The sequence below is a fragment of the Enoplosus armatus genome, chromosome 3 (assembly GCF_043641665.1).
Source record: "Enoplosus armatus isolate fEnoArm2 chromosome 3, fEnoArm2.hap1, whole genome shotgun sequence".
NCBI classification, from domain to species: domain Eukaryota; kingdom Metazoa; phylum Chordata; class Actinopteri; order Centrarchiformes; family Enoplosidae; genus Enoplosus; species Enoplosus armatus.
Genome location: NC_092182.1, coordinates 5,713,180 through 5,727,566, shown reverse-complemented (window position 1 = coordinate 5,727,566; position 14,387 = coordinate 5,713,180).

Sequence of the window (14,387 nt, the reverse complement as noted above, 5' to 3'; positions counted from 1 at the left end):
AGTCAGTCACTTCCTGCAGTTGTAATGCTGATGCCAGGCCGCAGTTGGGTTAATGCAGGTGGAAGGTATTGTTGATAGGCTCTTTGTGCTAAACTGCATGTTGAGCTTTAACGCGCCGTCCAGGCAGCAGCCTCGCCGCTATTTATAGACGAGTACAGCTGCTCCTTAGCACCCACCCTTAAACCAGCCATCCACCAGAGATTTATGGCACGAGCCCACGAGAAACAGCTGTAGTGTCTTGCCACTTGCTTGTCCAAGGAGTGCAAGAAGAGGTCCATTAAGAATGATATTTGTTTTGTTTCATATGATGCCTATTCACAAACAGCTGACACCAGGGTTAAATGCAGTTTATCAGTGAGTGGGATACCCTCACGGTGTTGAAACCACAAGTCTGGAGCGTCCGGTGCTGCAGCGATGAGTCAGACTGTGGTCACAATGCCACCTGGGTACAACACAAGTTCAACACTTGTGGCGAGCTGCTCCCCCTCAACACCATGTGTCCCTGTACGTTTGGTTTGCTCAGCATACTGTCTTGCATCCGAAAAACAACAATATAGCTTGTTCCTGATGAAAGTGACTGTGTGTTTGCTCATACGTCCCTGGTGAGAACAGAGAAAAGATTCCCAGGACCTTGTGTTTTGTACAGAAAACACAGATTTGTCCTTTTGTTAATGTTCTGCCTTACTGTTCCCTTGACACTGTGTCTACTGTCCAGTTCACCACCAGAACGGTCACATGATTGTAGTCGTGTAAATTGGCAGGAAACTGCCGTGGAGCTACAGTAGGCAGAGGAATTGGCCTGGTGGTGGCTGCCTTTATCAGAGAGAGAGAGGAGTGTGTGTGCATGTGTGTGTGTGTGTTGGGGATGGGCACTAAATACACAGCTCCCTCAGCCACACTATAGCAGCTAAGCTTAAGTTTAGCTTATCACTGTCAGTTTGTTGTCTCCATTATTCAAAAGGACACCTTATCAGCCGGGGCGACTCGTATTAGCCTTCTCCACTGTGTGCTCCACACAATGATGTTCTACACTGTTCCACATTAACTCTGGTGTCTATTTCAGCAGCTCTCTATCCATTTATTGACGCATGTTTTCCATTGATCCCAGCATTGATTTGCCATGCAATCCATTATCCATCTGTCTGTTTCAGTGGGCTTTTAAATGATTCGTCAGATTGAGCTATTAAGGGGAGTAGTGGGGAAGTCCAAAGGTTGGTGATACGTTCAGGGAGAGAGGGGTGCTCTGTGTGTGTGTGTGTGTGTGTGTGTGTGTGTGTGTGTGTGTGTTTGGGGGTTGGGTACAGGTTTGTCAGGCATTTAGAAGTGTGCTCCATAGTGTGACATGATATTTACAGTCTATGTGAGTGTGGTCCTCACAAACAAGTGATTATAGAGTAAAATTGTCTAAATTTAGAGTAGAACCCAAAAACTGTAGGGCTAGGTACTGAACCTCAACACTAACCAAAACGCGTGTGAGTATCAAAAACTGTCAAGTACAAATGTGTCCAAGTTAATTTAATTTAACTGAAGTCAGTTGATTTGTTCTCTTGTTTTTTATGGTTATATTGTTGTTACGCTCTGTATACTAATTAACTAATTATCAAAAACAAAACTGTACCGAAAACTGGTGTGAAATATTGAGTCAGATTCGTAATAAAGCTAATTCTTTAATTAAATCCAAATTTTTGCCAATTTTAGACTATTTTATTTTGTCAAAGTAAGGTATAAAAAACAATTGTTTTGGTACCAAATTGTGGGTATCGTGTCTGCACATTTTTTCAAATGTAACTAGCTCATGTAGGAGGTGATTGTGATTTTTCTGTTAACTGTAAGCGTGGGGGGGCAGCTATAGCCCAGCTCTGTTCAAAGCTCAAAAATACACCTACCAGAATCCCAAAAGCTCACTAATGAACATGTTACATCTTGTTTGTTTAATCTGTACCATAGACTTTATGAAAGAAGTGGACTGAGCCTTGAGTTTGGCATTTTAGCCGTCGCCATCTTGCTTATTTGGAGCAAGAAGTGACAATATTTGAACTAGAGGGTAGAGCTGGGGATCTGAGAACCCAAGGACACTATGCACGCCCACCTACACCGGCAACCTGACTGCACCTGGCGCCTTGCTACGCTAGCAACTTGTCAATCACAAGGTAGCCCCGCCCTAAAGCATACTCTGCTTTATCGTCTATTTTACTCTAAATTGGACCATAACTTACAAAATGAATATCATGCTGTATTGAAGACTCATAAGGAAAATGTTTACTGAAATAAATCAAGTGAGAAGTGGGGTCCTTTTCTCATAGACTTCTATGCAATCTGACTTCTTTTTGCAACCAGTGGAGTCGCCCCCTGCTGGCCATTAGAAAGCATGCAGGTTTAAGGCACTTCCGCATTGGCCTCACTTTTCAGACCACAAACTGACACATGAAAACAACAGTTTGAAGTTATACAGGGAGCTACATGCTGGAAACATTTCTTGGCTGGTGTGCAGTGACTTAGCCACAGCTAAGCTAATTGTCTCCTGGCTCTAGCTTCCTGCTGAACGGACAAATGTGATCAATCTTCTCATCTGACTCTCTGTAATAAAGTGAGTAAGTATATTTCCAAAATGTCTTCAGTTTAAATGATTTGAAGAAGTTCTACAGGCCTGAAGCTCAGGAAAACCTTTCATAATTCAATTGGAGAAACTTAAAAATGCTTGGTCATCAAGCTAAAAAAACAGGTTGTGTTACTTAGTTCCTGAAAAGTTGACATTTTGGAGGTTTTCACCTGACAACAGCGATATTTAGGAAAAACACACCCTTCACACAACACTCTCCCTTAAAGTTCTGGAAATGTATTTTGTGGGGATTCTTTTTTTACACAGAGTGCTTAGATTTTTTGATGTTTCATACTTTTTTGAATTATGGTCAGGGTTTTTTAGGGTAACACTTTAATCTTCCTGTAGGAACACACTTTGAGGAAACAAAGAAAATGCCACCAGCCAAACATAGATGTGGGGGTTTCCAGATTGAGATGCAAGATGGATTCATATATATTCATGAATTCAGTCAGAAAAGTCAAACGGAAGCAGTATGATAATCTTGCAGTAATTGCATTTTTTCCCTCCAACTGTTTTTGGCGGAGCTCAGAGCCACATCCTGAGACATGCGACGGGGAATACAGTCTCGAGGAGTGTCACAGCGATGAACAGTGGATACACTTTGACCCCGTACCTAAGGCCAGTCAATCCACAACGAGGTCAAGTGGTGGTTATGCCAAATCCATTGGATTCATGGGTAATGGGATGACTATCATTAGTCCTTGGATGGTCAATTATATGTTTAATTAAGCAAGACAGACATCAGATAATTGAACTATTGACTGGTTTCTCCGAGTCACATCTGTCTTCTGATTCAGGCAGCACACAGCTGAAGTCATATCAGATTTGTTTGGAAGCCCGAGATCCTGATGAGAGTTGAAATAAAATCCAGCCCTTTCATTTACTCGACAGATTCATGCGATGTCCTGACCTCTGACTGAGGAACTTTTTGGTTTTAATGTTCTGACAGCGCACTCTTTCTCTTCCAGGCCTCAAGAAATGCCATTATAAGCTTACAAAAAAAGAGAGAAACATCCAAAGGACCATATTTCAAACTATCAAGCTTTTTTTCCATACTTGTCAGTCTGCTAGATACATGTCAGCAGCCGTCTGAAAAGTGCTGACACCGCTGCCCTCCTGTCCGGCAGCCCGCTCCCTCTGTGTGAACTTGGATTTAGCTCAAGGGTATAGCCACCCTGCTAATGTGATGTAGCTCCAAGAAGGAAACAAATTGGCCTGACGTCTCATACACTGCCTTGTCTTGATTGTGTGATGGCTTCTACTGCTAATGTGTTACGATGGGTAGACCTGCGCGGGGAGGGAGATGTGTGTGTGTGTGTGTGTGTGTGTGTGAGAGAGAGAGAGAAAGACAGAGAGAGAGAGGGAGGATGGGGGAAGGGCCTCAGTCTGCAAGATCAGCACAAGTGGAATTGCATTGATTCAGTTAACTGCAGAGTTGGAGCGTGATGTGGAATTCTGTTTATCAAGGGTGGAGTTTACACGATAGGCTCCATTTTGATCTTATTTTCTACATTGCATTCATAAGTCCCTGCTCTCTCACTTCCAGAAATAAAATATAAGATCATCTTTATACACACAGCGTAGCCTCACCTGGAGTTTCATATGTTCAATAAAATGAGCAGATCTGTGTATCTTACTGATTTAATGTTTTGATTTAAATGGCCACATTATGTGTTTCCCAGCATCCTTCATACCAAAAACATAACTGGAAATGCTCGCACAGCTCAGATGTGACGATACTGGCAGATACACACTGTAAACATCACCCTAATCTGTATTAATCTACAAGATCAGATGTAAACAGCTGACATCATGTTCTGTAAATCACCAGGAAATGTGCCGCATATTCTGAGTAAATACCGACCCGTGTTTTATATTCAAACTGAAGCCACCGGCTCAGAAACAACATCTGCTGAATCTTAACGAACTGCTAAAATGAATCTCAAACATTGTATTAATTATAGGGAATAAAGCACAGAGTTGTAGCTTGGTAATTGGCTGTTTATTATGAATGAGGAATATTTAGTGGTTGAAAACGTATTTATTATACTGAAAGTATATATATAAATATAGAAAGTACATTCCTAAACTGACTGATGTTCCTATATAATACATCTGTTTCAGATCAGGTAAGATTTGCCAATATGATAATAAAAAAAACCTTATGGCTGTTTTATGTGTTTAAAAGCCATCTACGTGCAGTCTGTCAATGTTTTTGGCATGCGGAGAGGATACACGTATTGTAAATTAATGAGGTTCTCTCTTAAACATACATTTAAAATGGGCATGTTGCAGATATCTATTTTCTTTCCTTCCCTTACCTCTCTTTCCTCTCTCCTCATTTCTCCGTCTAGCTGTAGGGAATTTGTCTCTAAGGGTTTATCATGACTGCCTCATATTTCCCCCCCTAGTTTGTCATTTTGCTGATCCAGACGCTTTTTCATATTTCAGTATTCTTATCATCCACTGGCAGTAAGATGATCCATTTCACTTATTTCTTAGAAGTGTGACTGTAGCCTAAGTCAATATCTACAGAATGAATTCAGTGAATGGAGGGTTAGCCGAGGAGGGGCAGTTAGTTAGCGGCTGTGGTGGTGGTCATGGTACTGGTGGCGCAGGACAGTTTTTTTTTTATCCAGAGTCAGCAAGGGTAAAATGTCAAGCATTTCTTAGGGAAGCGGCTCCATAGGATTCCATTCGAAGCTTTAATCTTAATTGAGAGCATCGCACATTGATATTCCATGGGCCTCTTTGCCCTTCGCCTCTCAGCTACTTTCATTTAGAGGACAACCGTACTGCACTAGAGCACGGGGATTGCTTTGTCAGACAGCCAAGAGGCCAAAGGCAAGGTCAATCTCTCTTTGTAACGGTGGCTCACTATGGAGTGAAGGCATCACCTCTTTGATGCTGTCAGTACTTTTGGGAAACATTTCTTCCAACAGTGAAACTGAATAAAATGCATCACAGTCTGACATTATATTGGCATGAAACATTATGGAGGACTAATTTCTTAGTGTCTTATATCATAGGAGTCAGGTTAAGTAGTTTCACAGCCTTCTGACTTGTGGATCTAAACAAGCCACTTCTTTCCCCCCACAGCTCGAGGCCAAACAGAATGATGATTTAATGCAGTGTAGAGTAAAAGAACATATTTGCATATTTAGCAGTTCATAAAGTCTGTCTGTCCAGAGAGTCCATCATCGCAGCCCCAGAGATTATTCAATTATGCAAAAGATTATCTAAGATAGTCGTTTAATACGGACTCTTCACAGAGGGAGAGATCTGTGCCTCGTCCGTGTCGGAAAGCTCCCAATTTAGTGTTCCGTAGCTCACAATGGGTGCAGGAGCGTCCCCTAATCCTCAAACAAAGGGGAAGGACTAACTGGCCCGGCAGATGCAGCGATAAGGCCCATGTCATCAAGTAAGGTGAGGAGAGGAGGAAGGTGCGGGATGGCAACGCTCTCGCCACTCCTGTGGGAAGACTCGTCATGCCACCTTTCCAGAAGTGATGAAAACAGATGGAAATAAACACACACACACACACACAGAAACCGTTTACAGCTGAGTGCACAGCCCCTATCCGTGGGACTGAGGACCGAGCTCGCCTCCATTTCTCATGCTCCTGCCTCAGCCAGCTGCTGACGCAGATATATTGTAAAGAGATAGCAGCACAGATAGGTATGCATGTGCATGTCAAAGTAGCCCCGGGGGGGGTGAGCCGGTCTGAAAACACAAAGAGTGACAGGATAACATACGATCCACCTGCCACACTTTTCTCATTAATCTCAAACATTTATGTGGCACTTTAAACTGATTTGGGAAGCACTGCTCCAGATAACAAGTTTAAGTCTTTGCAGCAAACACAAGTGTTTCTTCTGCTGATGAAGCACTGAATCAGGATTAAAGGATTAGTCCTTCAAAGATTTGTTTTACTAGCACATACTATGAATAACAGGTTCCTGCGGAGGGACTGCAGCTTCTGACAGATTTATCAGGTGATCAGGGCTTGATAAAGCTTCAGAAGAAGCTGCTCCTATTTCAAAGTCTTCTCCTCTGGTTCTGTGGGAAAGCCCAATGCTCCTGCTTTCCACTCCTTCCACCCATCAACCACAGCGGCCTTTGCTAAACACCTCAGCTGCCACTGACGAATCCACACAGTCAGCCTCCAGATCTATCCCAGACAACAAAGCAACTGAACTCCTCAGCAGGACATTGGGAAAGAATCTTTAAAGACAGGGGTCGCTTTATCACACAGATCAATACTCTTTCCAATAATGTACAACCTACTTACTAACTTATCAGGAGACATGAGAACATTGTCCAAAATAGACATTTCTCTTTTTATACATTTACAGATTTAGATCTGGGTTGCTGGGTTTGACAGCGTTTGCTAATTCAGCAATAGATTACACAATCAGAGTCTTAAAATAATTATTGTCATTAAGCCATATGGACGTTGGCAGTTCAGTTAACAAGAAGAGCAGTTTCAATTTTTGCGTGTGGAAAGAGGATGCACAGGGTCCACACATGAGTCAAGGCTGTTCCTCTCCCCGGGATTTAAATATAGCCCCACTCACCATTACTGCTGTCACTCACAGACTTGTAGTGACCTTTTGACCTGGCCTGCACAAAAGAGACTTCAAGCTGACACACTCATTCCAAATGTTTCTCACCAGAAGCAGAGAAGCAGAAAACACAGAGGCAGAGACACATTTTAAGATTTTTTTTTTTTCTTTTGGGGCTTTGATGTTATCAGTCTGATAGGTATCGTTTTGACTCATTTGTCTGATTTTGTCTGAGATTTCATCTGCGCTCCAGAAGACAGCGTAAGCGTACGGGAGGCAGGCAGAAGGGGGGTTCCCACAACAATTGGACAGTTGAACGTTTCTCAACACCTGATGTGCAGGCTGAGGTCAGAGTCTGTTGGGTTACAACTCAGAGGCCACCAACTTGTGTTGTTGTACAGCTTGGACATGTTAGTGCTGCAGGCCACTGCTCGGCCACGTGTGGGCGGTGTGCTCCTTTACACAGTTCACTTTCTCCTCTCTGACACTGGGCGGCTGCTTTTTTTAGTCATTTGCAGTTTTACTTCAGTGCGTTCATACCAGTTATTGTTTGACTTGTAAAGGCTATAAAGACTTCAGAAAGTCAGTTAACGATCAGCTGTATCTCATGATAAATAATAAGAGACACAATACAATGCAACCCAGCACCACGTCACCACAAAGCCTCGAAAATAAACACATCTCTGGGACAGCCTTCACAAAAATAAAACATTTTGGGAGCTGCTCTAATCGATATTTTGATGATGAAGTCATCAAAGCAGACATTTTGGTCCAGACTGAAATATTTCAATAATAATTGGATGGAAAGAAAATTTGTAGAGATATTCATGCTCCTCAGTGGATGAATCCAAAAGACTTTGGTGATCCCTGACTTTTGCTCTATCGCCACCATGAGGTTGACATTATTTGAATGAAATGTCTCAACATCTATGGGATGGATTGCCTTGAAGTTTTGTACAGACATTCATGTCCCCCTCAGGATGAATTGTAAAAACTTTGATGATCCTCTGACATTTCATCTAGCGGCAACATCAGTGGTCGAAATTTTAATTTGTTGCCAAGCCAAGGCAGTGAACATGGTAAGCAATGTACTTGCCAAAAATCAACATGTTAACATTGTCATTGAGAGCATGTTAGCATACTGACCTTAGCATTTAGCTCAAAGCCCTGCTGTGCCTTAGCTGGATCACTGGATCGTAGTGACGAACAGAGAATTATCGCCCAACTCTGCAGTTCCCCTTCAGCTCCACAAAGCTTTTTAGCGTCTTTCAGCTTATCGTTTTGGTTTTAAGGCCCGAAACTTTGGTTCTGTTTTGGTTCAGTCTTGCTGCTCTCATCAGTATCATTTCCAGATGCCGCAGGCAGTTGTTTTCACATGCTAGTGAACATGGTGGAGCATTTAACAGCTATAGAGCCAGATATTTCCCTCAGGAGTTGGTAGAGACCAAAAACAGAGCTAAAAGAAGAGTGAATATTGAACTTACGATCACCAGCTGGGCACAAACACGACTCCAAATGAATGACAATGTGGCTCCGTATCTGCTGAATATGTAAATAAGCAACTGCTAGTTCGACATTTTGTGAAATACGGTTATTCACTGTCTTGTTGTATTTACAGTCAGCCAAAAAAAATGTGTAAATGTGTTAATGCAGGTTTGAGTTCCTAAATTATCAATAATATAGCACTTACATAACAATTTGTAGTGTGTATTTCATTTGTCAAAGTTTGTCATTGGCAAGTAACCATGAGAATTTTATTTCCATATCAAGACATGAGAAACAGATTTATGTGACTGCTGGTAGTTTCAAACGACGGTTGTCTTACAAGTGAACTCAGTGGGAAATCTAATCACACCCTCCATAAACTTTGTTGTTTACTTGTAACCTTTCATTTAATTCGTTTTGAGAAGTTAGGGTTTATTTTTTTCTGCTGTTAAATCCCAGAACAAAGTACTTCCTGTATCTTGACCACAAAAAGAGCAAACAAGTACATGGGTTCACTGTAGTATAAAGGCCTACACCCCTTAAATAGATCCCTTATAAGCACTGTGTTGGCCAATCACAAGCTCCTCTCCCTGACAGTCCAACCACAGCACACAGTTTGGTTGTTCCTCAGTTGTTGTAGCGGAGCTTTAGCGTCGAGCATGATGACAAAGATGGCCAAGGAATCAAAGAATGGGCGTGTGAACACTGCTCTGCCAAGTCCTCCAGCTGCGTGGAAGGCAGAGACGAATAAAGGCTGCACTAAATTCAGTTGAAAGGGAAAATAATATGGCTTTAAGTTCATCATAGTGCTTCTGAGAAACATAGCGGAAGAGTTATGACACAAGGGAGATGTTAACATGACACATTAGTGGGAGAGTGACACACCCAATTCCAAAGAGGCCTGTTAGACTTTACCAGAACGTATGACACCGCTGCCATAATCTCATGTCAGAGACACCCACAGAAACTTGAAGGAAGGAACTTGAAAGAAGGCTGTTGAATAGTGCATGTGCACTGTAGTTTCAATTTCAAATCCCGTCATCTGTTCATGTCTACTTTTCTCACTTTTAGATTGAATCTATGTTTAACCAACGGTATATCAGGAAAATTCAAACTCAAAATTGCATTTTTTGCCCCAACTAAACCCAATCAAGATCATTGTTGATACATCTATAGGATTTATTTTGCTGCTCTCACTTTTTGGGCCACCATTCATTTAAACTCACAGAGTAACATCATCCCAAAAACATAAAATTATCTCCAACACACACCAAATCACTCACATTTAAAACCACCAAAGAACACGCTTTCATCTCTTTCATTTCCTGACAGCAGCATTAACTGTTTATTTTCTCATCTGCAGCGCATTACTTTTCCTAAATGCAAGTTTGTTATATAAAACATAATATGGTCTCAGAAGGCTGGACCTGCGATCCAGGTTGCACACGCTGGTGTCTGAGCAGGAGCTGACCCTTAATCAGCGAAGCTTTTGCCAACAGCAACTGAGAGCCACAATTATCTGTCCTATAGATAGGTAGGCAGTATACTGGGGGGCCGAGGGGCTGTGGAAAGGGAAGAGGCTGTCAGGGGGGAAGAGCCTGAGTTAACCTCTGTGGCTCGTGTTTCTACTGTGCACTAATGGACGCCTGTCATCATTATGGACAGAAACAGGAGGGCGCCTGCCAGCTGCATGACCCCCATAAAACAGAGCAGGAAATCCTTGCAGGGAATGAAAGAGAAAGAGATCTCTTCTTTTTTTCTACTCTTCTGTTCTCTTTAAAGATCCTTCCTCTACTCTCTGGCCTCTTATTTATGCTGCAAAACTGCAGTGTCACTCATGAAACAGGAGAATATGCTGTGTATCCATCATGGGAAAGAAAGTCAAGATGTTGAGGGTGCAGTTGTTGGAATGTATATGAAATGATAAGTCACTTTCACATCACAGCACAGTTCATTTACCCCTGTTGAGAGTGCCACTAAAACCCCTCTGTTTTTCACCTCTGGTAACAGGCTCAGGCTGTTTTATAATGTTTCTGTCACGCTGGGAGGAACCTGTATAATCATTACATACAGTGGTGCATCCTTTGCTCTGTAACCAAAGTCCAGGGTCTGTAATGTGACAGGACTTTGTCACACTTCTCTCAGTGGCGTTCACTGGAACGTGACAGGCGCTTTATCAGAGGGCCTTCCTATCAGATCCATAGGAGTTCATGCACAAACAGGCTGAACACAACGTCCCCAGGAAGCCAGATTCCTTATTACAGCCAATAAGATAGCAAGACAAGCTTTATTGTAGTTCTGCGGCTACACATTAATCCACTCTGTTGGAGCCTGCAGAGCCCATCATGTGATAACTTTAGTCATTACCAGTAGTACAATCATAACTACTGTGAAATCTTTCAGGATGTGGCAACAGGAAAAAAAAAACCTATATAGTCCAATCAGGAGCTAAGGCAATCAAAAAGAGACATTTCTGACAAAAAGAAATTGTCACAATCACATGATTTTATTAAAAATACATGTGTCTGTGCGAGAGAGCAAGAAAGTGTACTACACATGAATGCCTGTATTTGCATACGCATGTCTGCGTGTGTGTTTGTGTGCCACGTCCATGGAGACGTCTGTGTCCGTGTGTGATCGCTGCATGATTCACAGTGTCACAACCGTGCGCAGAAACGACTGGACATCCTGAGCGGAAACCACAGCCGCCGAAGCTGCGTTTTCCTGCGACATACAAACCTAACACTCTCACAAAGAGTCACTTGACTGGACCCTCATATAGGAAGTGAAAGAGGAAGCCCCTCGTCCATCCTGTCCTCCATCCCAATCTCTGCTCTGTGCTTCACGTGAAGCCGCTCTTACAGACGATCACCAGCGTGAGCCTTTAGTGTTGCAAAACAACAGCGAAAGAACTGGCTGAGGCTGGAAAGGGCTCGCTATTGGGGGTCAAATGTCTGGTCAGTTGACATCTAGCCACAGTGGATGAATGACAATCATTATTGTGAATGCAGAATTCACAGATTGATCAAGAGCGCTTGTTTGAAACAGAAGAATATTTGCTCAGCTGATCAACTAATTCTTATTTGACGGGCCATTTTGTATCTAATCTCTAAGCTTCTGTGACAGTCAGTCAGGAGCTCTTCAGCAAGATACTCGGTGTTTAGACAGTCAAGCTGGACCAAACCAACAGTGTCCAGAGGAGATGGGTATGATATCACAGATGGAAGCGGTGAGTGATGTGTGACTGTGGGGGTCTGCTGGCCCCGGCCTTCCCGCATGGCTCGAGGCCTCTGGCTGTGTTCATTGGTGACAGTGTACGTAGCCTGGCAGCCTGCATTCCTCTGCCTCTCCCCACACAATGGTGAGTATCTGCAGCATTCCTCTGTCTGTGTCGGCTGTCTGAGATGCAGCCAGGCCTTGGCAAACCCCACAGCACTCAGCCAAGAGGTTGGCATCGCGTTTAGCTCACTCTGATGGACACGTTTGAGTGTTTTCACCGAACCCCCCCCCCCCTATCTTGTTCTATCTTGTCATATTTGCCACTGTGTAATAAAATAAAAAAGGCCTCTGCAGGAGAGATTTTGAAATAATTTAGGAGATGATGATGCTTCCTCTTTAACCTGCTTCATCATGCGCTTCTGACTTTTTTTCTCCGTGCAATAGTTCCTTCTCTCCATCTGTTTTTTAAAAAATGCAAGCACGTCTATTCTAAAGCGTTTTCGCCGCTCTTTATCCTTCTCTAGCTATTTTGCTCTCTCTCTTGTTCTGATGCCACAGCCGTGCAGACACCTTTCCCTCCTGCTGACTCAGTAGCCAGCCTCAGGCGCTGTGGGCTCGGGGTGTTGGTGGCGGGGAGGAGGAGGAGGAGGAGGAGGAGGGGGAGGGGGAAGTGCGAGGCTCCCACATCAGGCCCACCAGCCTATCACATGCGAGGGAAAAGAGCTGGCTAATCGTTTCTACAATGGCACCCTGCAAACTGTCACACAGTACCACAAACACTTCTACTGTATTATTCCGCCATTGCTTGGAAATCCACATGCGATGTATGTAAGGCCGCAAACATGCGACACTGCACAAAGAAATACACTGTTTGAAAAAACCCCACCTACTAAAATACATCAGTGTATGCAATGTAAAATACATGCAAGTATACACATACATGATACCTTTAATTGTCTCCAGTATTGCATGTGCAAATATACACTTGCACTTAAGGTAGTTCAATCTAAAAATGCTGTATGGTTTTTGGAAATTTTAGACATATAAAATTATATTTATTGGAGACAAAAATGTAACTATACTAATCTAATGACAACATTTTTCAGTAACGATCGACGGTGAGTTTTACTCTCTGTCATCTGAGCAGGTTCACTGATAAAACGTATATTTACGAGTGCACTTTTAAAATAGAAGGAACCTCATTTTAAAATTAAACCGTGCCTGTAAACGCGGCCGTATGCCGTATATAAGAGCCACTGATTAATGAGCCCTCCCCAATAACATTAAAATATAGAGGAGCATTATTCATTGCCATAACCATCTGGTTATTTTCTGCTACATCCTTGAAGTTCACAAACGCGCTCATCTACGTCACGCACTCCCAGTGCAGCAAGCCCGACCTTCAGGGATTAGGCCTGTTTTCTGAAGGAAAGTGCTTTTGCACCTGTGGTGTGATTTTAGAGCTGCTTTCCCTCAACAGAGGGGGGAGGTCAATCAGAATCAGAATCAGAATCAGAAACTGTTTATTGCCAAGTAACATACAGTTTCTTACATACAAGACTGTCAGGGGGTCACACATGAAAAGAGAACCTGGTTTCCAGGTTAAAGGGTGGTGCCATTAACTAAGCCACCTGCTCAGCTGAACCCTAACAAAGGGTGAATAGTGAGAAAGTTTCCTCTGACAGTGACAAAACTCGAAGGTTTTCAGCACATGGAGGTTATAAACTCAATTTACAATGTGACCACTTACTGCACATTATCACAACGGCCTTGGAACTATTACGGTCATCCAAATATTATTGTAGTCCTGAACTGAGAATTATCTGTGTTCAGGAAATTTGCTAGAGGATTTCAAAATGCAACAGAGCTGAACAAAAAAAAAACATTTCAAGTGAAAGAATTCCTTCGGAGCAGGCCGTCTGTGTGTGTGTGTGTGTGTGTGTGTGTGTGTGTGTGTGTGTGTGTGTGCGCACACACCGCGGTTGTTGTTTCTCTCTTCCTCTGTTAATGAATGCAGAGGTGATCTGTTTGTCTGAGGAAGAGAGCAGAGGGGAAGCCTGATTTCCACTCCATTTTATCTGCGCCCCACAGCCCCTGCCAGTCAGCCCCCTGCGTTTTCACATGCCGGGGTCCCACAGGAAGCAGCACTCCACGGAGGGCAAAGGTCAGGGAAGGAGAGAAAGCCACTCGTCCTCTCATTCAACACCAAACCAACAAATACACAGTGCTGAGACCATTACTGCGCTCCTTCCTTTGGCTGCCTAACAAAACACGTACAACATGATGACGAAGTAACATGACTTCTTGAAACTGACACTGTGAATTTATGAGTATTTTACGTTTTTATAGTCATATTATAATCAGTAGAGTAGACATTTATAGTTTTTTGTGCTTGTACTCTTGTAGTCAATTTACTTTTACATTTATGCTATATACTGACTGAAAGACTACCTCTATGTAGTGAACAACGATGTTATGTTGGCTGTATCTCTTTTTATGGATTCATTCTTTGTATA